Source organism: Polypterus senegalus, chromosome 14, assembly GCF_016835505.1.
Source record: "Polypterus senegalus isolate Bchr_013 chromosome 14, ASM1683550v1, whole genome shotgun sequence".
Taxonomy (NCBI): Eukaryota; Metazoa; Chordata; class Cladistia; order Polypteriformes; family Polypteridae; genus Polypterus; species Polypterus senegalus.
In genome coordinates, this window is record NC_053167.1 from 67,129,610 (window position 1) to 67,154,605 (window position 24,996).

Genomic DNA, 24,996 nt, shown 5'->3' on the forward strand with positions numbered 1-24,996 from the left:
TTTTTATTAATTTAATTACAATCCATACAAAGCAATCAAGTTTTTTTTTTTTTTTTTTTTTATTTATTAATTTTATTACAATCAATACATAGCAATCAAGTTTTACAAAAAAAAAGAATTATGCTAAGAACAGATCGATCCCCACCCTTGAGAGAGAGAGCAAGCCAAACGGTGTAAAATTTAAGGCTTTTAAAAATACCTAAATCAACAAATTCTCTGTGCTTTATAAAATCATTTCAAAATATTACTGATTAGATCCTGCCATGTTTTGAAAAAGTCTGCACAGATCCTCTAACTGAGTATTTGATTTTTTCCAATTTTAAATAATATAACACATCAGTTTCCCACTGACTTAAAAGAGGAGAGTTTGGGTTCTTCCAGTTTATCAGAATAAGTCTGCGTGCCAACAGTGTAGTGAATGCAATCACAGTTTGTTTGTCTTTCTCCACTTTAAGACCCTCTGGAAGAACCCCAAACACAGCTGTTAATGGGTTAGGAGGGATTGTGAGTCCAAGACTGTCTGAGAGGTAATTAAAAATTTTTGTCCAGAATAATGTTAATTTGGAGCAGGCCCAGAACATGTGACCTAGTGAGGCTGGGGCTTGGTTGCAACGTTCGCAGGTTGGATCATGCCCTGGAAACATTTTGGAGAGTTTTAGTCGAGACAGATGTGCTCGATATATAATTTTGAGTTGTATAATTGTATGCTTTGCATATGGAGCTTGAGTGAATTCTCTGCATTGCTACTTTCCACTCCTTTTCTGATATATTAATTGAGAGGTCATTTTCCCAGTGTCCTCTTGGATCTTTGAAAGGAAGGGATTGTAAAAGGATTTTATATATTGTAGAGATGGAGTCTAACTCCTTGAAATTGAGCAATAATTTTTCCAGCGTGGATGAGGGTGCAAGATGAGGAAAATCTGGAAGGTTCTGTTTAACAAAGTTCCTGATTTGAAGATAGTGAAAGAAATTTGTAGCTGGAATGTTAAATTTGGAACGTAATTGTTCATAGGATGCAAAGACGTTGTCTATATAAAGGTCTCTAAGCAAGTTAATTCCAAATTTTTCCAGATATTAAAACTGCATATGTTTGTGAGGGTTGAAAGAGGTGGTTCTTTTGCAGGGTGCCACAGAAAGAAGCTTCTCCGTCTTAAAATGCTTTCTACATTGGTTCCAGATTCTAAGTGAGTGGAGCACAATTGGGTTATTAGTGTATTGCCGATAACGTGTGTTTATTGGAGCACAAAGCAAGGAATACAAAGAAGTACTGCAGGATTTTACTTCTATTGCGGTCCATGCCTGTGTATGTTCTTCTATTTGTGTCCAGGTTCTTATCGACTGTATATTTGCCCAGTAATAAAACTGGAAGTTAGGTAGAGCCATGCGCCTTCTGCCTTTTGTCTTTGTAGGGTCGCTCTTTTGATGCGTGGATGTTTAGAATTCCAAATAAATGAGGTTATTGTTGAATCTAATTGCTTAAAGAACGATTTATTAATGTATATTGGTATGTTTTGAAATAAAAAGGAGCTTAGGAAGAATATTCATCTTAACAGTGTTAATTCTTCCAGCTAGTGTGAGATGAAGGGTTGACCATCTATGCAAGTCTTGTTTAATTTTTTCCATACAGACGACGAAATTTTTTGATAAAGAGCTTTATGTTTACTTGTGATGTTTACCCGAGGTATTTAAACTGTTCTGCAATGATAAAAGGAAGGGTGTCTAATCTAATATTATATGCTTAGAATTCACGGAAAGAGTACACTTTTATTCAGATTAATTCTGAGACCAGAGAGCTTTTGAAATTCTGTGAGTGCTGCTAAGACTGCAGGCACAGAATTTTCTGGGTCCGATATATACAGTACCATGTCATCTGCATATAATGAGATTTTCTGTTCCAGTCCTTCTCTGCTAATCCCCTTTATCTGATCAGTATTTCGACAATGTATTGCCAGTGGTTCAATGGCAATTGCAAACAGCAGTGGTGACAAAGGGCATCCTTGTCTTGTGCCACGTTCTAGTTTAAAGTAGTCTGAGCAAATGTTATTGATGCAAACTGAAGCTTCTGGGTTAGTATACAGTAATTTAATCCATGCACAAATGTTCGGGCCAAACCCAAACTTCTCCAAAATAGTAAAAGGTATTTCCATTCAATCATGTCGAATGCTTTTTCTGCATCCAATGATAATAATATTTCTGGGGTGTTTGATTTAGTTGGTGAGTATATTACATTAAACAGGCGTCGAAGATTTGAAGATAAGTGTCGGCCCCTAATAAATCCAGTTTGGTCTTGTGATATTATTGAGGGGAGCACTTTCTCCATCCTTCTAGCTATGATTTTAGAGAGTATTTTAACGTCGTTATTCAGAAGTGAAATTGGTCTGTATGATGCACATTGTAATAAGTCCTTATTTTGTTTTGGAAAGACAGTGATTAGTGCTTGGCGAAAGGTTTGTGGAAGAGATTGGTTATCTCTGGCTTCTGTAAATGTTGCTAATAGGAGGGAGCTAGCTGAGCGGAGAATTTCTTGTAAAACTCTGCAGGGTAGCCATCAGGGCCTGCTGCTTTTCCACCTTGGAGTGACTTTATAGCATCCAGTAATTCTGATAATGACAGAGGTTTATCGAGCTCCTCCACACTAATAGCGTCAATTTGTGGTATCTGTAATTTATCCAGAAATGCATTAGATTGTATATTGTCTTCTTTAAACTCAGTAGTATATAGGGATTTATAGTAGTCTCTAAAAGTGCACATTATATTTTTGTGTTCGATGATTTTATCTCCATTCGTGTTAGTAATTACGAGATTGCGTATGCACTTCTTGCTTGTGAATTTGTTGCGCTAAAAGCTTATTAGCTTTCTCTCCATGTTCATAATAATGATGTCTGGATTTGTAAATTAGTTGTTCGGTTTCTTTAGTTGTCAAGAGGTTTAATTCTGAATGTAGAGCCTGCCTCCTCTTATGTAGAGTCTCGCTTGGTAGTCTGGCATGTTCTTCATCTATTTTAGTAATTTCGCTTTTTATCTCTGCTACTTTCTTCGCTTCGGATTTATTTCTGTGGGAAAGATATGAGATAATCTGTCCTCTTAAGAAGGCCTTAAGAGTTTCCCAGAGTGTTCCTGCAGAGATCTCAGGGGATGTATTTGTCTCTAGAAAGAATTCAATTTGTTTGGATATAAATTCAGTACAATTCTCGTCAGCTAATAGAAGCGGATTGAGACGCCATCTGCGGGTGAGTGTATGGGGCTTAGTAATTTCAGCTCCAAGATCATCGGAGCATGGTCTGAAATAACAATAGCATCGTATTTACAAGATTTAATCTTAGGCAAGAAGTTATTATCTATAAAGAAGTAATCAATCCTTGAGTAGCAATGATGTACTGGTGAGTAGAAAGAATATGTTCTTGAATTTGGGTTTAAAAACCTCCAGGGATCTGATAAGTTGTGATCAGTTATAAACTTTGTAATTATCTTTGCGGTGTTAGTTGCGTTCCCCTGTGGAGGAAGTCTTATCTAAAAGTGGATTTAGAACACAATTAAAGTCCCCAGCCATTATAAGTTTATGAGTGTTCAGATTGGGAATGGATGCAAATAAATTTTGTATAAATTCCTTATCATCAACATTAGGTGCATAAACATTTATCAAAATCATTTTACAGTTAGATAAGTCTCCCATGACCATCACATATCTCCCTTCAGGATCCAATACTACATCTGATGCTACAAATGGTACTGTTCTATGTATGAGAATTCCCACCCCTCTAGTTTTCTTTGTAAAACTAGAATGGAACATTTGGCCAGTCCAGTCTTTTGCAGCCGGAACTGATCCTTACTTAGTAAGTGGGTTTCCTGTAAAAATACTATTTTAGCATTTAGACCTGTTAGGTGAGAAAGTACTTTCTTTCTCTTTAATTCGTGATTCAGGCCTTTAACATTCCAGCTTACGAAGTTAACTGTCCCATCATGGAGACACTGATTCTGAGTTTTTGGTGTCATATTATAGTCTTAACTGGAAGTGAAATAGTTTAGGTCTTAATTTCCTATTCCCCCAAGAGTTGTTGCCATGCAGCTTATTATTACGTTGATAGTTATAATTATAAAGATTGAGATGATAGATTAGATATAGATCAAGCCTGCTCTCTTTCTCTTCCCCTTAACCCCCACCCTCCCTTTTTGCCTCCCCAGGTGAGGCTAAAACCCACTTCATGCAGTCCCAGTCCTCTGACATACCCAGAGACAGAGCACGTCCAAAGCACATCAAGCCCCCATGCAGTGGCGCTTTAAGGTTAAAAGATAGAGATATCTGTTACCAATATAGTCTTTAAAAGAGGAAAAAAAAAAAAAAAGAAAAGAATTTTGCACTTAATATATATATATATATATACATATACACATATACATATATATATATATATATACATACATACATACATATAATCTTCATCAATTTTAGTGCATTAAGATGATATCCCCAGATAATAAACCCAGGTGATGGTGTTAAAGATGTGTCCAAAACAAGCATAACAAGTCTTAATGCAGTAATAGCAATAACAGCAAACCAAGGGTATGATATTGAACAGTCTCATTTAGGGTACACATGAAATAATTAGAAAAGAAAAAAAAAAAGAGGAGGAAAACGTAATTAAGCACAATAAAACACAAACATTTAGCCCTAGTAATACTAAGTAATGATAAGTAATAAGTAAGTAATAATAATATAAGAATATGAGAATATATGCTGATAAAAACCCGTATTTTAAAACAAATAGATCAGACAGTAGATTATTAATCCTAGCTTTATCATTTACCGCCATGACTCACAATTATGTATCAGAATAGTCCCGGATCAGCTTTCTTAACTCATTTTCTGCCTCCTCCTTGCTAGCGAAAACATAGAAATGCCCTGCCATTCCACTTTCAGTTTTGCGGATACAGGAGGCCGATTTGACATTGGCTTGCCGTAGCAGCTGTTTAATATTATAGAAGGCGGCGTTTGATAGCTGTTGCTGGAGAGAAGTCAGGGAAGACGCGAATTGGCAATCTTCATATTTAATATCTTCCTTTTTTTTCCTGAGGAGTTCCATCACCTCTAACTTAAATGATAATCGTTCAAAACGGACTATAAAAGATCTTGGTCGGGTCTGACGGTGTTTGATCCAGCGCTGTAAGCCGCTGCTATCTCAGATTCTGCTTTAAAGTCGCCCCCGATTATTTTAGAAAAAAGTTCAGTTGCGAATTTCACCGGGTTTAAACTTTCTCGATTCTCCGGCAAGCCTTCAATTCTGACATTATACCTTCTATTCCCATCTTCTAAAGCAGCCAGTCTGTCTCCAAGTTTTTCTCCGAGTTTTTTACATTCCGAACTGACATTTACTGCTCTTTCCTCGGCACTGGCAGCTAGATGTTCGGCTATTTCGATCCGATTCGTGAATGTCTCACTAAGATGCTCCAATCGATCAGCAAGCGTGCTCAGTTTAGCCGAGTTTTTCTCAATGCGCTCTTCAATTTTACCCAGCACCTGTCGAAGTTCACGCTGTACCTCTTGACGAAGCCTTTCATTTGCCTGTTGGATTTCCTGTCGCAGACATTCATTGGCCTGTTTCATCTCCTGTTTCAGTCTCTCATGTGCCTTTGCTTTCTCATTAGCCTTCTCGCTTTTCTTTATATCTTGCCTGAGGTCAGCGAGCAACACTTTCAGTTCAGATAGCTCAAATGTGCCTTCTTGTACCGTAGATGAAGCAGCAGACTCTGCTGAAGCCGGTGTCCCCGCTGCTCCAGTCCCGCGTGATTGCGTAACTGAAGCCGCGGACCTCCCGGCCTTTTCCAGTTTCAGGTAATCCTGCAATCAAGTTTTTACAAAAAGAAAAATTGAGTTAAGAACAGATCAATCCCCACTCCAATATGCTTTAAACCTGTACTGTATAATACATTCAGGTCTCTATTGTTGTTATTTTGAAAGTTTAAATAATCAATACTCCGAGTTCTTTCTTAAAATCCATCCTTGTTTACAAAAGGTGTTTTTCCTCAATATGAATATTGTTGCCTTCACAAATATATTCACATTATAACTTCTCCTTAATTGTCCCACATTTCCATGATAAAATAATCCTAGACAAGCTTAACTGCACATGTCTTTATTTTTATTAAGTAATATCTTTTAATCTGGTTTTGAAACTGCATGCAGAAGCACACATTTTCAAAAAAAGATCTTTTCTCATATTCTGTAACCATTTATCCTGAGCAGGACAGATTTTATATTTGATTTACTTAATTCTTCTTCACTTGCTAACAAGACCTATGAGAACTTAAGTTCATCCATTTGATGAAGCTGCACCCCCTCATCTGCTCAAGGCAAGCCACTTATTTCAGTGAATAATGACCTCTGATTCAGAGTTGCACATTCTCATTTGTACCTCCTTATACTTTTTCTGCACCACGTCTCCATGAAAGGGAGTTAGATGAGACCAAGAATAAATCACAGTCCACAAATGGTAGGGATTCAATTATTAGGCACCAAACCAGAGACTGTCCCATCCAGCTTGTGTAAATCATAATCAAACAATATGCCGGTCTAGAGATAATAACCCTTCCCATCATTGCAATTTTCAAGAGGTAAGTTAATCAAGACACCCCACAATATTTACCAACATTAAGATTTCCAATTGAATCCTGTAGCATAATGAAAACAGCAAAGGACCAAACCCTCCAGGTCGTGATTCCAACAAGTTTTTTGTCCGCTTAGAGTTTATCCACTTGTTTTAGGAGTTGCAGAAAATGCTTCATAGGTCTCCCAAGTTGAGGTAAATGTTTTCCATCCCAGCTAAAAGCAGCCTAGATACTGTTCTGCCAAGTTTTCTTGAGCTGTTGATTGGTTTGGCAGAACATCTTTGCGGTTGACTACAATCATTCTCTGTGGTCCTTGTAAATTTCTCCCACAAATGAACATTGATTTATGTTGACTTTCAGAAAGCATTTGATAAGTTACCAAATGAGAGGTTGGGCCTCAAGCTTAAAGAATTGGGCATCCTGGGTGTTGTGTGTAGATGGGTGCAAAATTGGCTCAGACATAGAAAGCAGAGGGTGATGGTGTGAGGAACCTTATCAGAATTGGCTGATGTTAAGAGCGGTGTTCCACAGGGGTCAGTGCTAGGGCCGCTGCAATTTTTAATATATGTAAATTATTTAGATATTTAGAAATATAAGTAACAAGCTGGCTAAGTATGCAGATGATACCAAACCAGGTAGATTGGTAGATAATCTGGAATCCATTGAACCATTACAGATGGACTTGGACAGCACATAGGCTTGGGCAGATTTGTGGCAGTTAAAACGTAATGTCAGTAAATGTAAAGTATTACACATAGGAAGTAAAAATGTTCAATTTGAACACACAATGGGAAATCTGAAAATTGAAAGTACGAGCGCAAGGAGGTTATACTCAAGTTTTATAACACACAGGTGAGGCCTCATCTGGAGTACTGTGTACAGTTTTGGTCTCCACACTACAAAAAGGACATAGCAGTGCTAGAAAGAGTCTAGAGCGACTTGGGTGATTCCAGGGCTACAGAGGACAAATTATAAGAAAAGAATGAAATAGACAAGCCTCTTTAACTTAAACAAAAGAAGATTAAGAGGAGATGAACATCACTGAAGATAAAGATGATTGAAGTGTTTAAAATTATGAAAGGAATTAGTACAGTGGATCGAGACTGTTATTGTAAAATAAGCATATCAAAAACACTGGGACATAGTTAGAAACTTGTTAAGGGTAAATTTTGCACAAACATTAGAAAGTTTTTCTTTACACAGAGAACCATAGAGACAGAATAAGCTACCAAGTAATGTGGTAGACAGTAGGACTTTAGGGGCTTTCAAAACTAGACTTGATGTATTTTTAGAAGAATTAAGTGGATAGGACTGGCAAACTTTGCTGTGCTGAGTGGCCTGTTCTACTCCAGATTGTTCTAATGTTCTAATGAGTACTGCTCTGGTTGCTGTCTGTTTGGCCAGTCCCTGGAGCTCAATCAGATCGTAAACCCTCTTACTAAAATTGAATAGAAGTCCACCTTTTATAATCTGAAATGTTTTCTCACCAATGATATCCACCAACTGATGTTATGATTATGACACAGGCTGCCTTTCAGTCATAAGATCTTGAACTAGGTCTGCTAAACTCCATGCTTTTCACCTCTGCAGAGATGCTGGACAAACACTTCTTGGAGTGAACGTTGAAAGCAGTGGTGTAAATAGGATTGTGTTCTAAAGTAATACCCTCGTTGCCTTTTTTATTTAACATTTCTGCCATATCAAGTCCATGTTACCACACATGCTATACTCATGAACCTAATAACATACTGAAAGCATTTCCGTAACCACACATTGTTTTGTCTTGGTATAGTAATATATTAATAAAGTATCTATCTATCTATCTATCTATCTATCTATCTATCTATCTATCTATCTATCTATCTATCTATCTATCTACTCTACTTTCCCCTTTTGTATTATTAATATGTGGCCTTTGTCAGAATGCCTCAAATCTCACAGACTTACCACTGTTTATACGGTATTATAGTATATAACTTCTCCCCACCTTCCTTTCTACATTTATAACCTCAGGCAATTAGGTGTAGTAAAAGACAAGCAGGAGTTAAGTTACACTTTAAATAATGTATTATTGATAGATAGATAGATAGATAGATAGATAGATAGATAGATAGATAGATACTTTATTAATCCCCAAGGGGAAATTCACATAATCCAGCAGCAGCATACTAATAAAAAACAATATTAATTAAATACAAATGCAGTGCAAGTTAAAAAACGCAAGATGGAGAGTGCAAGGCAGGTATAACAGTCAATAACCTTGTATAGTGTTAATGTTTACCCCCCTGGGTGGAATTGAAGAATCACATAGTGTGGGGGAGGAATGATCTCCTCAGTCTGTCAGTGGAGCAGGACAGTGACAGCAGTCTGTCACTGAAGCTACTCCTCTGTCTGGAGATGATACTATTCAGTGGATGCAGTGGATTCTCCATGATTGACAAAAGCTTACTCAGCGCCCGTCGCTCCACCACGATGTCAAACCATCCAGCTCTGTGCCTACAATAGAGCCAGCCTTCCTCATCAGTTTGTCTAGGCATGAGGCATCCCTCTTCTTTTTGCTGCCTCCCCAGCTCACCACCACGTAGAAGAGGGTGCTCGCCACAACCATCTGATAGAACAGCTGCAGCATCTTATTGCAGATGTTGAAGGACACCAGCCTTCTAAGGAAGTATATTTGGCGCTTTCCTTTCTTGCAGAGTATCTGTATTGGCAGTCTAGTCAGCTGCACTCCCAGGTATTTATAGGTCTGCACTCTCTGCACACAGTCACCTCTGATGATCACGGGGTCCATGAGGGACCTGGGCTTCCTAAAATCCACCACCAGCTCCTTGGTTTTGCTGATGTTCAGTTGTGGGTGGTTTGAGTTGCACCATTTAACAAAGTCCTTGATTAGGTTCCTATACTCCTCCTCCTGCCCACTCCTGATACAGCCCACAATAGCAGTGTCGTCAGCGAACTTTTGCACGTGGCAGGACTCCGAGTTGTATTGGAAGTCCGATATATATAGGCTGAACAGGAAAGCACAGTCCTCTGTGGTGCTCCTGTGCTGCTGACCACAATGTCAGACCTGCAGTTCCCGAGATGCACATACATGCACATGCACATGTCTGTCTGTAAGATAGTTCACGATCATGCCACCAGGTATGAATCTACTCTGTCAGCTTGCCCCTAAGGAGTAGAGGTTGGATGGTGCTGAAGGCACTAGAGAAGTCCAGAAACATAATTCTTACTGCACCACTGCCACTGTCCAAGTGGGAGAGGGATCGGTGTACATGTAGATGATCCATCCATCCATCGTCTAATCCGCTGAATCCGAATACAGGGTCACGGGGGTCTGCTGGAGCCAATCCCAGCCAACACAGGGCACAAGGCAGGAACCAATCCTGGGCAGGGTGCCAACCCACCGCAGGACACACACAAACACACCCACACACCAAGCACACACTAGGGCCAAGTTAGAATCGCCAATCCACCTAACCTGCATGTCTTTGGATTGTGGGAGGAAACCGGAGTGCCCGGAGGAAACCCACGCAGACACGGGGAGAACATGCAAACTCCACGCAGGGAGGACCCGGGAAGCGAAGCCGGGTCTCCTAACTGCAAGGCAGCAGCGCCACCACTGCGCCACCGTGCCGCCCCATGTAGATGATGGCATCCTAAACTCCCACCTTCTCCTGGTATGTAAATTGCAGCGGGTCAAGGGAGTGGCGGACCTGTGGCCTAAGGTGGTAAAACAGTAGCCACTCCATGGTCTTCATCACATGTGACATCAGGGCGACAGGCCTGAAGTCATTCAGCTCACCAGGATGTGATACCTTTGGGACTGGGGTGATGCAAGATGTTTTCCAAAGCCTCAGGACTCTCCCCTCTTCCAGGCTAAGGTTGAAGATGCGCTATAGAAGACTCCACAGCTCCAATGCACAGGCCTTCAACAGTCGTGACGATACTTCATCTGGACCTACTGCTTTGCTGGCACAAAGTCTCCTCAGCTCTCTGCTTGCCTGGGCTGCTGTAATTGTGAGTGGGGGGAAGCAGCTTCATCGACAGACTGCTGTCACTGTCCTGCTCCACTGACAGATTGAGGAGATCGTTCCTCCCCCACACTATGCGACTCTTCAGTTCCACCAGAGGGGGTAAATGTTAACATTATACAAAGTTATTGTCTGTTTTACCTGCATTTTTATCACTCTTTAATTTAATATTGTTTTTTATCAGTATGCTGCTGCAGGAGTATGTGAATTTCCCCTTGGGATTAATAAAGTATCTATCTATCTATCTATCTATCTATCTATCTATCTATCTATCTATCTATCTATCTATCTATCTATCTATCTATCTATCTATCTATCTATCTATCTATATGCAAAGTACATTTGAATACTGGCAACCATACAACCTGATAAATGTTGATGTGTAGTTTCAGGCGGCACACAGACTTGTTAGTTACTTAAAATGTCTCTAGTTAAGGCATCATTTGTGGTCAGCTTTCTTCAGAAAAGGTCAGCATGCCTGTCTCAGTATGGCTGCCGAACTGTGCTCTTCATTGTGTTGTCCTTTTCAATTCATGGTGTGTGAGATGGTCTTTCATCAGTTTGGTAAGAGAGATAGGGCGAGGTAAAGAAAGCAGATTTATAGGTTTTCTGTCCAAACCCTAGAGCCAATAAGGCATCATGGTACTTAAAGGCTTCTGATACAAGCCAAATCCAAACAGCCATACTTCAGACCAATGGGGGGACAGAATACCTTCACACCTCCCCCCAAAACCATATGTTAGGGTAAAGATGGGCAGTTAGGCAGCCTGGCTTCCTGTGGGGTTTGACTGAAAGACTTGAGCAGAGAAATATTAGCCAAACTTGTTTGAGGCACTTCCCCCAACCCTGTAGTAAAATTACAAAGAGACTCATTCCTAATAGCAGGGAAGGGGTTCTTCAGTCATTGCTGTTATTATCTATAATGTAACACTAATATCACATTGCTTTGTTTAAGTTACAAATAAAGACATACAAAAAAATTATCAACTTGTATGCAAAATTTCACATCACAACACACATGTAGTGTATTTTATGCATTAACTTGGAGCAGCTTTGAAAAATTATTCTTTTCAAAACACAATGAAGATATGCAATCATTAGTTAAATCAGAAGCTAAACAAAGGGAGCACAAATCAGCATTGCATCGACACATTCAAAGCAAATGATCAAAATGTCAGAACACAGTGTGCACAGGATAAATGTATTGATGGCTTTTAAAACACCTTTATTTTCAAATGGGCTATAACACTCTTGAGAAAAGAACTGAAAAACAACTTCAGACATTTTACATACTGTAGATGGAGACCATTTACTTCATAAAGCTTGCTATGGTTATCTAGTAGCTAGGCTTTCCCAAATTCTCATCCAGAAGAAAGTTAAACAACTTTGTTTTACCATCTTTAGTGTCATGTCAAGTCACTTCCACTGCACGAAGTGTGCATTTTCTTTCTGTTTTGAAAGGTAAGGTAAGTAAGTACTCTGGGATACAGAAATCCTGGACTGACTGAGAAGAAGGGACTCAAATTCATCTCTCTGCTCAAAACGTAATATGTTAAAAAGATAATATAGTCTTATTTTTAGGTTTTATTACCAAAAGCATTCTAAACAAAAAGGCAGCAATGCAATAAATTCTGCATTTTGGTATTTGCTAGCACAAAATTAGAGAATTGCCCACCTGTGACTGGACACCTGAACTATGAGATTTTATATGTGAACTTGGATGCTGAAACAAAATAAAAGGTGCTTGCTGCTGTGGGTGGCAGCACACCCTCACTTTATCAGCCCACCTTAATGAATTTACTTAAGCTTTAAACAAAAGCCAAAGCCTGTAATAAAAGGTTTCCTCTATTTGTGTACTTCTGTGTTTTGTCATGCACATGTCCTGTTAGCTGCAGGGAAATATCTCAGGAATATTTTACATTTATCTTCATAAAATATGTAAGGATAAACAGAGTCCACTTTTTTCCACATTAAAGAATACGGTTCAGTTTAGCTGTATTGCTTGTGACTCTACATTTCATCCAGTAGATGGCAGCCTGGTGTTATGTGCAAAGGTTTCACTTCCTGAAGAGAAAAATGAAAGAGAGACAAAGTCATTAAGCCCAAGTAGGTACCCTGCCACCTCACAACTGCCCATGGTGAGTCTGATTTACCTGCAGTGCTGCAGCCACCACAACAATAAAAATAAATCAACATAGGAACTCTGGAAAAACACAGTTAAAAAGCAGTCAGGCAACATTTGAACACAGCATCCTTGTTTCACCACCATACTTGCTTTTTGTATCCAGTTACTCTTTTCTGTGCTTTGGAAGCCAATGCAGGAAACCTGCTTTCACTTCATTGTTCTTCCAGAACTTTCTTCTGCAGTTCACACCACCTGTCTCGTATCAACCATTTTTTCTTCTTAAATGTTCAAACCATTTAAGAATCAGATGATCATACATTCTGTGGTGGGCTGGCACCGTGCCCGGGGTTTGATCCTGCCTTGCGCCCTGTGTTGGCTGGGATTGGCTCCAGCAAACCCCCGTGACCCTGTGTTAGGATATAGCGTGTTGGAAAATGACTGACTGAATGGTCATACATTTGTGCCTCCAATGTACAACCTCATTTAAAAACTGAACACAGATACTTGCTCAAAGGTGGCTGGCTTTTAAAAAATGTATAAATGTCCATCCATTTTTTTTGTTCTTACATTTAACCAATTTCCTTGATAACATTTAATTTGTGAATGACCCTAATCTACTTTACAAATTCCCATTCTTCTGTGTAAATGCCATATCTACATGTGCTTGTTTTTGGTGGCCTGATTCCTATTAGTATCCTAATAACTGAGTGGATGAAGACAGAAGTGGTTCTTGTGGTTCTGCCATCATTCTGTGAATTTTATGTCAACATCTAACAGTATGGAATTAATGCTGCTTATAGCTAAGAAAATTTCCCATGGGCACAAATTATTGTAAATGTGTTCTGGAGACTAAAATTGTTCTGCCAATATGGTATACTGTACATAACAAAGCATCAATTATTTGGAAGATTGAGGTGAAAGGAATGTTTTTAGAAGGATGTTAATATGAGGAATACTGAAGCTTACATTTAACATTTCCTAGTCAGATAGAAAATGTTAAAAAAAAGATATTAAAATAAAATTGAATATGAAAGGTTTAGGTATAAAGAAAAAAAAAACGGAAGCAGTCTTTAATTTATATGAACCTAATTTTAGCGTTTGCGACTTGAATGGCAGTTAGGCTTTGAAATCCTGTAAATGTGACGGGCTAAAAGCTGGAGAAAGAACATAGATGGATAAATTAAAATACATGCCTTGTAGTCTGCAGCAGCCAGCGGTTTGCTAAGATGTCCTTTAAGCAAAGGCAGACACTCTTCCACGTTAAATATGAGTCTGCTAACAGAAATATAAGAAAGCACAATTTAATATGACTTCTTTCAGTTTCTCCTAGTATAGCGATTAAAGTTGCAAGTTGGATAAAACATAAAAATGTGTAGAAAGACAGAGGTGTATTCAGGACATGTTACCAAAATAACTGTGGACGAGTTCATTTTCAGTTTGTTGAACTGTTAAGTTATTCTCAACTCGGCTCTCTCCTCTCTGCCGCACATGTTGTCTTCCTTTGATTTCTTTTATATTTCATATTTACTAAAAACACAGAAAATCTATACACAACATATATTTATTATTGGTTGTCTAAAAGAGCATGGTTCGTTTTGCTGCATAAGATAGAACCTTTAAAAAATAAAAATGTCTTTGATTTACAGATGGATTGCACAGCAGCCAACTCCTCAATCTGGCATCCTGAGTTCAAATGCCATGCCTAGAACGTTGTTTGTGTGCACTTTGCAAGATTTCCCTGGGTGGGCTGGAGTTTCCCTCAGACTTTCTGGTTAAGTTGATGGGTGAAATCCCTGAGTGTCAGTGTCAGTATGCTTGAGCGGGTCATGTGATGGACTGGCACCCTTTCCAGGGCTGTTTACTGCCTTGATATTCTGCTAGAATCGACTGCCACCCTTGCTCTTTGAAGTCTCTGTACCCTTTAAGGAACAGTGTAGGACACTGTGTTAAAAAGCAGTTCATCTTGCCATCATTTCGACTTCTCTTACTAATTCGTGACACTACAATCTTAACACTTAAAACTGACATCTAATCGCTCATATCATTACACTTTCAAAGCATGCATGAATCTATTTCTGAACTTACTCTGTAATGGGATTAAAGTGGCAACAAAAAAACAATGTGTGTGCTTTGGCTTATTTTTAATAACAACAAACATGGTTCCCCTATCATGAGCGGAAATTCCCCTAACTCGAACACATAGCATTTCTAGACCTGACTTGCTATGTGTTTCTTTTTAACATGTGTTAAGGCAGTACTGTGTCATCGGCACTGTGAATGTAGTTTTTACTCATTTATTACTGTACCTTCTGGAGTAATTGGTCTACTTGTATTCACACCTGAGTGCAGTATTGACTTTCAGTTAGTACGACTGACACTGTAAAAGTGTAGTACCATTACATTTTCGCAGTTGTAGTATTAGTTCTTGTGACATTCCTAATCGAGATACTAATTTTCCTTTCTGCCATCATTAAACCTTCAGCTCAGTTCTCCTTTAGACTCTACATTAATACTGCCTCCTCCAAAGGTACCTTTACACTCTCTCCTGGAGACAATTTTAGCTAAGGTTCATTATCACATGTGTAGTCAGAATGAGCCGATTGTTGGCTACAGGATAATCTAAAATTCCCTGCCTGTGTGTGTTGCTTTGAAAAGAGACTCCATGGTGTCAGTCCTTAGTGTAGTTACTCTTAAAAGTCTTGTGGTCTCTTGTCAGTTGTCTCTGTCCGAGTGACACAAAGTCGTGACAACTGGAGAATTCTGGGGTGCCAACATGGCTATCCCTGTTTATTTGCTGTCTTAAACAAACAAACAAAAAAAAAATCAACAGAAGTAATCACCATGTATAGGGGTGGCTGTTTATTAAATTGGCTCTGCTGTTGGATTATCAGATTTGGAGCTTCTTTCTTCAGGTCATCTCTCTGATAAGTGACACCTGCTTTTGGGCGGTCATCCTTTCAAAGTCCTACGACCTGAAGTCAGTCAGTTGCCCTCACTGAGTGGTTTCTTGGAACTGTGGAGAAAGAAAATGATAAGACAGCTAATGGAAGCACCACTCCTCAGCCCAGGGTGGTATCACATGTGTAACACAGCCCAATATGGCCCCACAACTCTTTCTGTCTATCTGTCTGGGCTTCTCTCTCTTTCTCCCCAAACAGTAGGTCAGGGTGCCACTTTGACTTTCTTTATTGCTATGGTGTCTTTGCAGTACTTATTTGTGGGACAACAGTCAAGTTCATAAGTACCACTGGTGGTTTGAAGTGGTGTTGTATAATGCCATTTCAGCCTTCTATCTTGTCTACTTGCTGTTTATGTGCTGGGACTTTCTGCTTGGGAGATTTCCTGGTCGAACATTCCTTTAGGTATTGAAGGGGCTCATGGTTGAATTGGCAAAAAACTGTTATGGACAACCACTGACCCATGCACAAAATAAGAGGAATCACCATCAAATGTCACAGATATGCTGTATAGGTAAGCCATTATTCCCCAGTTTGTTTTATAGAATCTATCTGTAAGTAGGGAACTCTATGAAAAAGAGAACTTTATTTGTTTAATATTTATTTTTTTTTATTTTATTTATTTTGTTTGATCTCTCCTGAATAAGTGTTAATGCATAATACTGTATTTATATGAGGCATCTGTAAACTCATGTTGATTCAGCTTTCAAGATCTTTTACAATGCAGCAAGCATATCCTTATGTATAATTCAATACTATCCGTATGTATGGTGATTCGAGTCCATACCCCATATGTATAGAGTTCGCATCAATACCTCAACTCAATACAAGTTAGAACAATGCAACAGGACTCTGCCTCTGTAGTTAGAACATAACGTGGTAAACGTGGACGCAGTATTGCATGATTGGCTAAGAATTATCGAATGCTTCAGTGATGCCGCTGGACGGCCGAGTATAGTAAATCGGTGTTGGTTCAAGCAGATAACTGTAAGTTCGGTTGGTTTTTGGAACGTTGGTTTGGTGGGGCGTACTTTCCAGGACTAACATCGTTGACTGACTTAAACCCTTCGACAGCTCTGGAACGGAACTGTAAGTAATTTAGAATGTATCGCCATTTGCTTGGTACATCGAAATCTATCTTTGGGCAGTTTGCTTTTGGCATCTGTCCTTCTGACATCTATTGGCAAACTGAGTAATGATGGCTGGGTATTAGCACCGGTCATTGTTTAAATTTTAGCCAATATCAAATCTAAAATGACCACGCCAACATAATTATTACACCGACTCTGATTAGAGTCGTAAAATACGGTTTGTTTTGAAAATTTGTTTGCCGGAAAAAAATCAAATGAGGTGCGCCGAAGAGCTGAGTTCATGTCTCACAGCCCCGTTTAAACAGGAGTATGAATTTCACAAACGTAGAATTTGTACCCCGATTCGATTGGGCTACCAGTAGCTAGTTTTTCCTATAAGTTGACCTCAGATCAAGCCAACAAGAAAATAAAGCTAAATATTTCCATTTTATTATTTGGAGAGGTACATCTTTAAACAAGCAACACAGGGAAAATATAGTGGCAAACGTGTAAGGAAATTAAGAATTTCTAGCGCACTATGAGAACTGAATTCCAGACGTTTTATCTGTTCTCAGAACAACTACTTACTAGTTTTATTTCTTTCCAAAGTCATCCACTACACTTATCATTCACATCTTAGTTCCTTACAGCCAAACTCATCTCTATGAAATATTATGCATTTTGCCATGTGACAAAAACAGATGATGTGTCCTGCGGTCAAGGGTTTTTTCTTTGTAGCCACATTCATTGACTTTCCTGCTGTCAAAGATGTAGAAGTCAAATGATGGTCTGCAGCTGAAATTATACATATTAGTCTTGAAGCACAGCAATAGAGCATTTCAAATACAGTATATCTTTCTTTACTTGGCATAAAATTGTTTGAACTCTGCTGTTATTTAGGTTATTGTTTGTAACATACCCACCATACTGAAACCTAGAAAGCATTTCAATTTGCTCTGCATGACATGTTTGAGTTAGTCTGTATGTTTATTTTTATGAAGCAAACAGTTATTGCCATTCTTCAGAAAGACGAATCCAGATACTGTGCAGATGAACATCCTTCAATATTCTGCCCTTGCACAAAACTAGACCAGCTCCTCAACATTTTATAATCCAATTCTAGCTTGCTAAATGTATCCATCCATCAATTTTTTGCCACTTGTCTGGGTCAGAGTTGTGGGGGTAGCTGTCTGAGCAAAGATGCCTAAATATCCCTTTTCCCTGCCACCTCCTCTAACTCCTCCAGGAGTGTTCCCCAACCAGCTGACATATATAATCCATCCAGTATGTCCTGGATCTGCCCTGAGGTCTCATACTAGTTGGAAATGCTCAAAATATCTATCCGGGAAGGCATCCTAATTTGAAATCTGAACCCCCTTAGCTGACTCTTCTTACCCTATTTCTAAGGCTGAGCCCAGACTCCCTGTAAAGGAAGTTCATTTCTGCTGCTTGTAATCACAATCTAATTCTTTTGGTCACTACCTAAAGCTCAAAATCATTGGTGAGGGAAAGAAATGTAGTGTGACTGGTGATTTGACAGCTTCAACTCTTGACTCATCTCTCTCTTCACCATGACTGACCTGTCATGCAGACGCTACTCTGATTCACCTATCGATCTCCTGCTCACTTTTTCCCTCACTCATAAATAAGGACCTGAGATACTTAAAATCCCCCTCTTTATGCAGCACCTCATTCCCAACCTGGAAAAGGCATTCCAACCTTTTCTGGCTGAGTACTATGACCTCAGACTTGGGGGTACTGATCCTCATCTGGGCCACTTCGAACTCAGCTGCAAAAATCATTACTGTACTAACTTTAAAAAAAGGGTTAGATGTTTTGAAATCAGATAGAAACTGGCACAAAATCAAATGAATGAATAATATATTAAATGGAAATTACATATAAACAACAAATAATCAGAAAACCCTTTCCTTCCCCTTTGGCGTTAACAAAAACAACACATAACAATAAACACCTAACAATAAACAACCACAACAATGTCCATGGATCAGTCCCAATGCAGCAGTAATGGAAGAAGTGGTATGAAGTAAAAGATGATGGCAGTCCTTTTCTTTCTTTTTTCTTTTTACTTTTATTGAATTTATTTAAAGCATGTAACATTCCATGCAATCAAGTCAAACTTAACAAAACTTATTCAATTCAGCCCCCACCCGTGTGAAAAAGAGAAAAGCCAAGAACCAGAGTAAAACATTTGAAACTATTATAGAGGGAAAAGATTCTTTCTCCCCAATATAAGTGTGCATTCTAAAATATTATTGATTAGATCCTGCCAGGTTTTAAAATAAAAAAGCTTTGAATGGATCCTCTGAGATAGAATTAGATTTTTTCCAATTTCAAATTATATAGTATATAATTAGTATACTATACTGCTCAAAAGAATTAAAGGAACACTTTTTAATCAGAGTACAGCATAAAGTCAATGAAAATTATGGGATATTAATCTGGTCAGTTAAGTAGCAGAGGGGGTTGTTAATCAGTTTCAGCTGCTGTGGTGTTAATGAAATTAACAACAGATGCACTAGAGGGCAACAATGAGATGACCCCCAAAACAGGAATGGTTTAACAGGTGGAGGCCACTGACATTTTTCCCTCCTCATCTTTTCTGACTGTTTCTTCACTAGTTTTGCATTTGGCTACAGTCAGTGTCACTACTGGTAGCATGAGGCGATACCTGGACCCTACATAGGTTGCACAGGTAGTCCAACTTCTCCAGGATGGCACATCAATACGTGTCATTGCCAGAAGGTTTGCTGTGTCTCCCTGCACAGTCTCAAGGGCATGGAGGAGATTCTAGGAGACAAGCAGTTACTCTAGGAGAGCTGGAGAGGGCCATAGAAGGGCCATAACCCATCAGCAGGACCAGTATCTGCTCCTTTGGGCAAGTTGGAACAGGATGAGCACTGCCAGAGCCCTACAAAATGACCTCCAGCAGGCCACTGGTGTGAATGTCTCTGACCAAACAACCAGAAAGACTTCATGAGGGTGACCCAAGGGCCCCATGTCCTCTAATGGGCCCTGAGCTTACTGCCCAGCAGCATGCAGCTCGATTGGCATTCGCCATAGAATACCAGAATTGGCAGATGCACCACTGGTGCCCTGTGCTTTTACAGATGAGAGCAGGTTCACCCTGAGCACGTGACAGAAGTGAAAGGGTCTGGAGAAGCCATGGAGAACATTATGCTGCCTGTAACATCATTCAGCATGAGCAGTTTGGTGGTGGGTTAATGATTGTCTGGGGAGGCATATCCATGGAGGGTCACACAGACCGCTACAGGCTTGACAAAGGCACCTTGGCTGCCATTAGGTATCAGGATGAAATCCTTGGACCCATTGTCAGACCATATGCTGGTACAGTGGCTCCTGGTGCACGACAATTCCTGGCCTCATGTGGTGAGAGTATGCAGGCAGTTCCTGGAGGATGAAGGAATTGATACCATTGACTGGCCACCACACTTTCCTGACCTAAATCCAATAGAACACCTCTGGGACATTATGTTTTGGTCCATCCAATGCCACCAGGTTGCACCTCAGACTGTCCAGGAGCTCAGTGATGCCCTGGTCCAGATCTGGGAGGAGATCCCCCACAACACCATCTGTCATCTCATTAGAAGCATGCACCGATGTTGTCAGGCATGTATACAAGAACACAGGGGCCATACAAAGTGCTGCGTACAATTTTGAGTTGCTGCAATTAAATTTTGGCAAAATGGACTAGCCTACCACATAATTTTTTCCCTCTGATTTTTGGGGCGTCTTTGAATTCAGGGCTCTGTAGGTTGATCATTTTCATTTCCATCAAACGATGTGGCATCCTTTCGTTCCTAACACATTACCCAGTCTATATCAGTATAGATATCCAGCAGGATTTCTTTTTCCCATTGAGATCTGATGTGTTTTCAAAGTGTTCCTTTAATTTTTTTGAGCAGTTTATATAATAGTATATATATATATCTGTTACCTACTGACATAACAGAGATGGGTTAGGATTCTTCCAGTTAAGCAAGAAACTTCTACATGCTAATAGTGAAATAATGGCAGAGTGGAAAAAAGGTGGTTATCATGTAGAGGTGCTATAGATAAAATATTCTCTAACTTGAAGTGCTTCCTATATTGTTTCCAAATTCTGAGTGAACAAAGGACAATTGGGTTCTTAGTATATTGATAATACCTTGTGTTTACAGTATTTGTATACAAAGCAAGGAATATAAAGAGGTACTGCAGGATTTCATTTCTACTGCTGACAAAGCTAGTGTGTGTTCATCTATTTGTGTCAGTGTCCGGGGGCCTCATGTATAAACGGTGCATATGCACAAAAATGTTGCATATTCCTATTTCCATGCTCAAATCGCGATGTATAAAACATAAACATTTGCATAAAGCTACGCACATTTTCACGCTAGCTAAATGCTTGGCATACGCAATTTCTCCGCTCGGTTTTGCAAACTGGTGGCACCCAGTGTCAAAGCAGTGCTTTTGTTTCAGTTTGGTTTCCCTTTCTTTTTTAGATCCACATCCCTGACGCGGCTTTATCATATACACTGAAATTAGCTGCATATTGTTTATTAGTTTAAGGAATCTGATTGTAATTAACCTGTAACGATATAATTGTCCATGGACTGGCCAAAGTATTCTAAATACCATAGCTGCTTTAGCATTGTTGCTCTCACTGCACCTTCTATTTCCCCTTTCAGCTGCTCCCGTTAGGGGTTGCCACAGAGGATCATCTTTTTCCATATTACTCTCACTGCACCACTCGGAGTATTTATATCACTGTATCTGAGTGGGGAATCACAGCTCAGCAGCTGATTGGAAAGAGAATAATCGGGATACAGCATCAAGCACACACTTCTTCAGCCATGCTGCCTGTTGAACTGCTCCCATACGGCAAATGCTTCAAAGCCTTTCCTGTACGGACCTCACAGTTCAGAAACAGTTTGATACCAAGAACTATAAATGCACTCAATCAGTCCATCAAGTGCTCCTTGTAGAACTATTTGTACTTATAATTACCTTACTGTAAACTTGCAATACAGTTATAATAATACTAACCTGAGCCACTTTATAAAGCGTGTATTTACATATGATGACAATATAATTTTTAAGATGAAATGCAGCAAAACATGTTTATTATAATAAACAGATAAAACTTTAACTTAATTTACATAATCTATATTGTTAATAAATCAACATGTGAGGACACGCCTCGCCTAGGGTCTGACAATGGGTCCAAGGATTTCATCCTGATACCTAATGGCAGCCAAGGTGCCTTTGTCAAGCCTGTAGCGGTCTGTGTGACCCTCCATGGATATGCCTCCCCAGACAATCATTAACCCACCACCAAACTGCTCATGCTGAATGATGTTACAGGCAGCATAATGTTCTCCATGGCTTCTCCAGACCCTTTCACTTCTGTCACGTGCTCAGGGTGAACCTGCTCTCATCTGTAAAAAGCACAGGGCACCAGTGGTGCATCTGCCAATTCTGGTATTCTATGGCGAATGCCAATCGAGCTGCATGCTGCTGGGCAGTGAGCTCAGGGCCCATTAGAGGACATGGGGCCCTTGGGTCACCCTCATGAAGTCTTTCTGGTTGTTTGGTCAGAGACATTCACACCAGTGGCCTGCTGGAGGTCATTTTGTAGGGCTCTGGCAGTGCTCATCCTGTTCCACCTTGCCCAAAGGAGCAGATACTGGTCCTGCTGATGGGTTATGAACCTTCTATGGCCCTCTCCAGCTCTCCTAGAGTAACTGCTTGTCTCCTAGAATCTCCTCCATGCCCTTGAGACTGTGCAGGGAGACACAGCAAACCTTCTGGCAATGACACGTATTGATGTGCCATCCTGGAGAAGTTGGACTACCTGTGCATCCTCTGTAGGGTCCAGGTATCGCCTCATGCTACCAGTAGTGACACTGAGTGTAGCCAAATGCAAAACTAGTGAAGAAACAGTCAGAAAAGATGAGGAGGGAAAAATGTCAGTGGCCTCCACCTGTTAAAACCATTCCTGTTTTGGGGGTCATCTCATTGTTGCCCCTCTAGTGCATCTGTTGTTAATTTCATTAACACCACAGCAGCTGAAACTGATTAACATCCCCCTCTGCTACTTAACTGACCAGATTAATATCCCATAATTTTCATTGACTTTATGCTGTACTCTGATTAAAAAGTGTTCCTTTAATTCTTTTGAGAAGTATAGTATACTAATTACTATATAATTTGAAATTGGAAAAAATCTAATTCTATCTCAGAGGATCCATTCAAAGCTTTTTTATTTTGAAACCTGGCAGGATCTAATCAATAATATTTTAGAATGCACACTTATATTGGGGAGAAAGACTCTTTTCCCTCTATAATAGTTTCAAATGTTTTACTCTGGCTCTTGGCTTTTCTCTTTTTCACACGGGTGGGGGCTGAATTGAATAAGTTTTGTTAAGTTTGACTTGATTGCATGGAATGTTACATGCTTTAAATAAATTCAATAAAAGTAAAAAGAAAAAAAGAAAGAAAAGGACTCTCATCATCTTTTACTTCATACCACTTCTTCCATTACTGCTGCATTGGGACTGATCCATGGACATTGTTGTGGTTGTTTATTGTTAGGTGTTTATTGTTATGTGTTGTTTTTGTTAACGCCAAAGGGGAAGGAAAGGGTTTTCTCCGTTCACGGATTGTTCATGCCTCGCGCTGTATTCTTGCTGGTGCTGACGCAACACTGGAAGGATAGATGGATAGAATAATTAAACATGTACTACGAAGATATTTTAATGTTCCTTAAAAGTTTTGAAGAATTGGCGTTCTAAGCTTACAGATGGCTTAACATCTATTACAGAGCTGATTGTGTGGCAATTGGGTATTTGGAGAAAGAAAAGGAAAGACAAGAATCAGAGGTTAGTACGTTTGAAAGAGACAGTATTGCTGCAATAAATTATTTCATCGAAGGTCGCGCACGGCAAAGCAAGCATCTTGCGTGAGGCAGGAACAATCACTGCACCACCGTGTTCCCATGTTTAATAACATGTTTTAACTCCTATCATCATGAAAATGATATCACATATACATCTAAGTATTTTAATTATTCAGAGAGCAGTAATATTACAAATGTAATGGATTCTGTGCCCTGTCAGAGGAAGAGAAAGCCCTGAAGCACGTAGTGATTCACACACATAGAGCACATAGAAGATCAAATACAAAACAAAGCATTTAAAGCATCCTACTTTAGTTACAATAGGATTTGAGATGAAGTTTATGATATTCTACCTTAATGACAAAATAAACAACGTGATTAAAGTGGAAATTTTGAGATTAAAGTTGACATTTTGTGCTTTTTTCCCACTTTGTGCCTATTTTTTTTTCTATACCCTAATAAGCTTTCATATGGCACTCAGGCGGTGGGCTACGACTCGCCTTTTCATGGCAACTTTGATATCTGACAATTACTTTTTTATTTTGGGCACTGTGCAACTTTGTGAATTTGAGATTTTGAGTTTCTCTGACACTCTATGTCACTCGATAAACTTCCTTTTATTGTTTATACCACTCTTTAAACCAACAAATAGTAAGTTTTTCCTTGCCAATACTTAGTATTCGCTGAAATTCTTCTATTTCCCCCGTGCTTTTGCCATTGCCTTTTTACAGAACGCTGAGCTTAAAGTTTATTTATATTGATTTGCATATTCAAAGAGGCGTAATTCTAGGAGGAGTTGAGGCGGAACAGCGGGTGCATGCACGTTCGTTACTTTTCACGCTGACCGGGATTTTTGTAGCGGAAGAACGTGGAAGTTGTCAAACACACAGATTTATGCATCTGGATTTTTTTGTTTGTAAGCACATTTCTGCTTTCGTGCTTACATCATGTAATAGTGTGAATTCTACGCACAGCGTTATGCATGAGGCCCCTAAGGTGTTCTTGATATACTATTATTAGTTATGGCTAGAAGCCTATTGTTGTGTTGGCACTTACAATTCTAAGGATTAAAAGGATAGATTAGAAATAGCTTGCTCATTTTCTCTCCCTGCCCCCGATTTTTTCCCTTCCCGCGTGAGGCTAGACCACACTTCACTAAGTCACAGTCCTCTGACATACCTAGAGGCAGAGCACGTCTAAAATGAAACAAGCCCACCACCAGTGGTGTATAAGGATTAAAATAGAGATATCTATTGACAATACAGTCCAAACACATAAACATAAAATA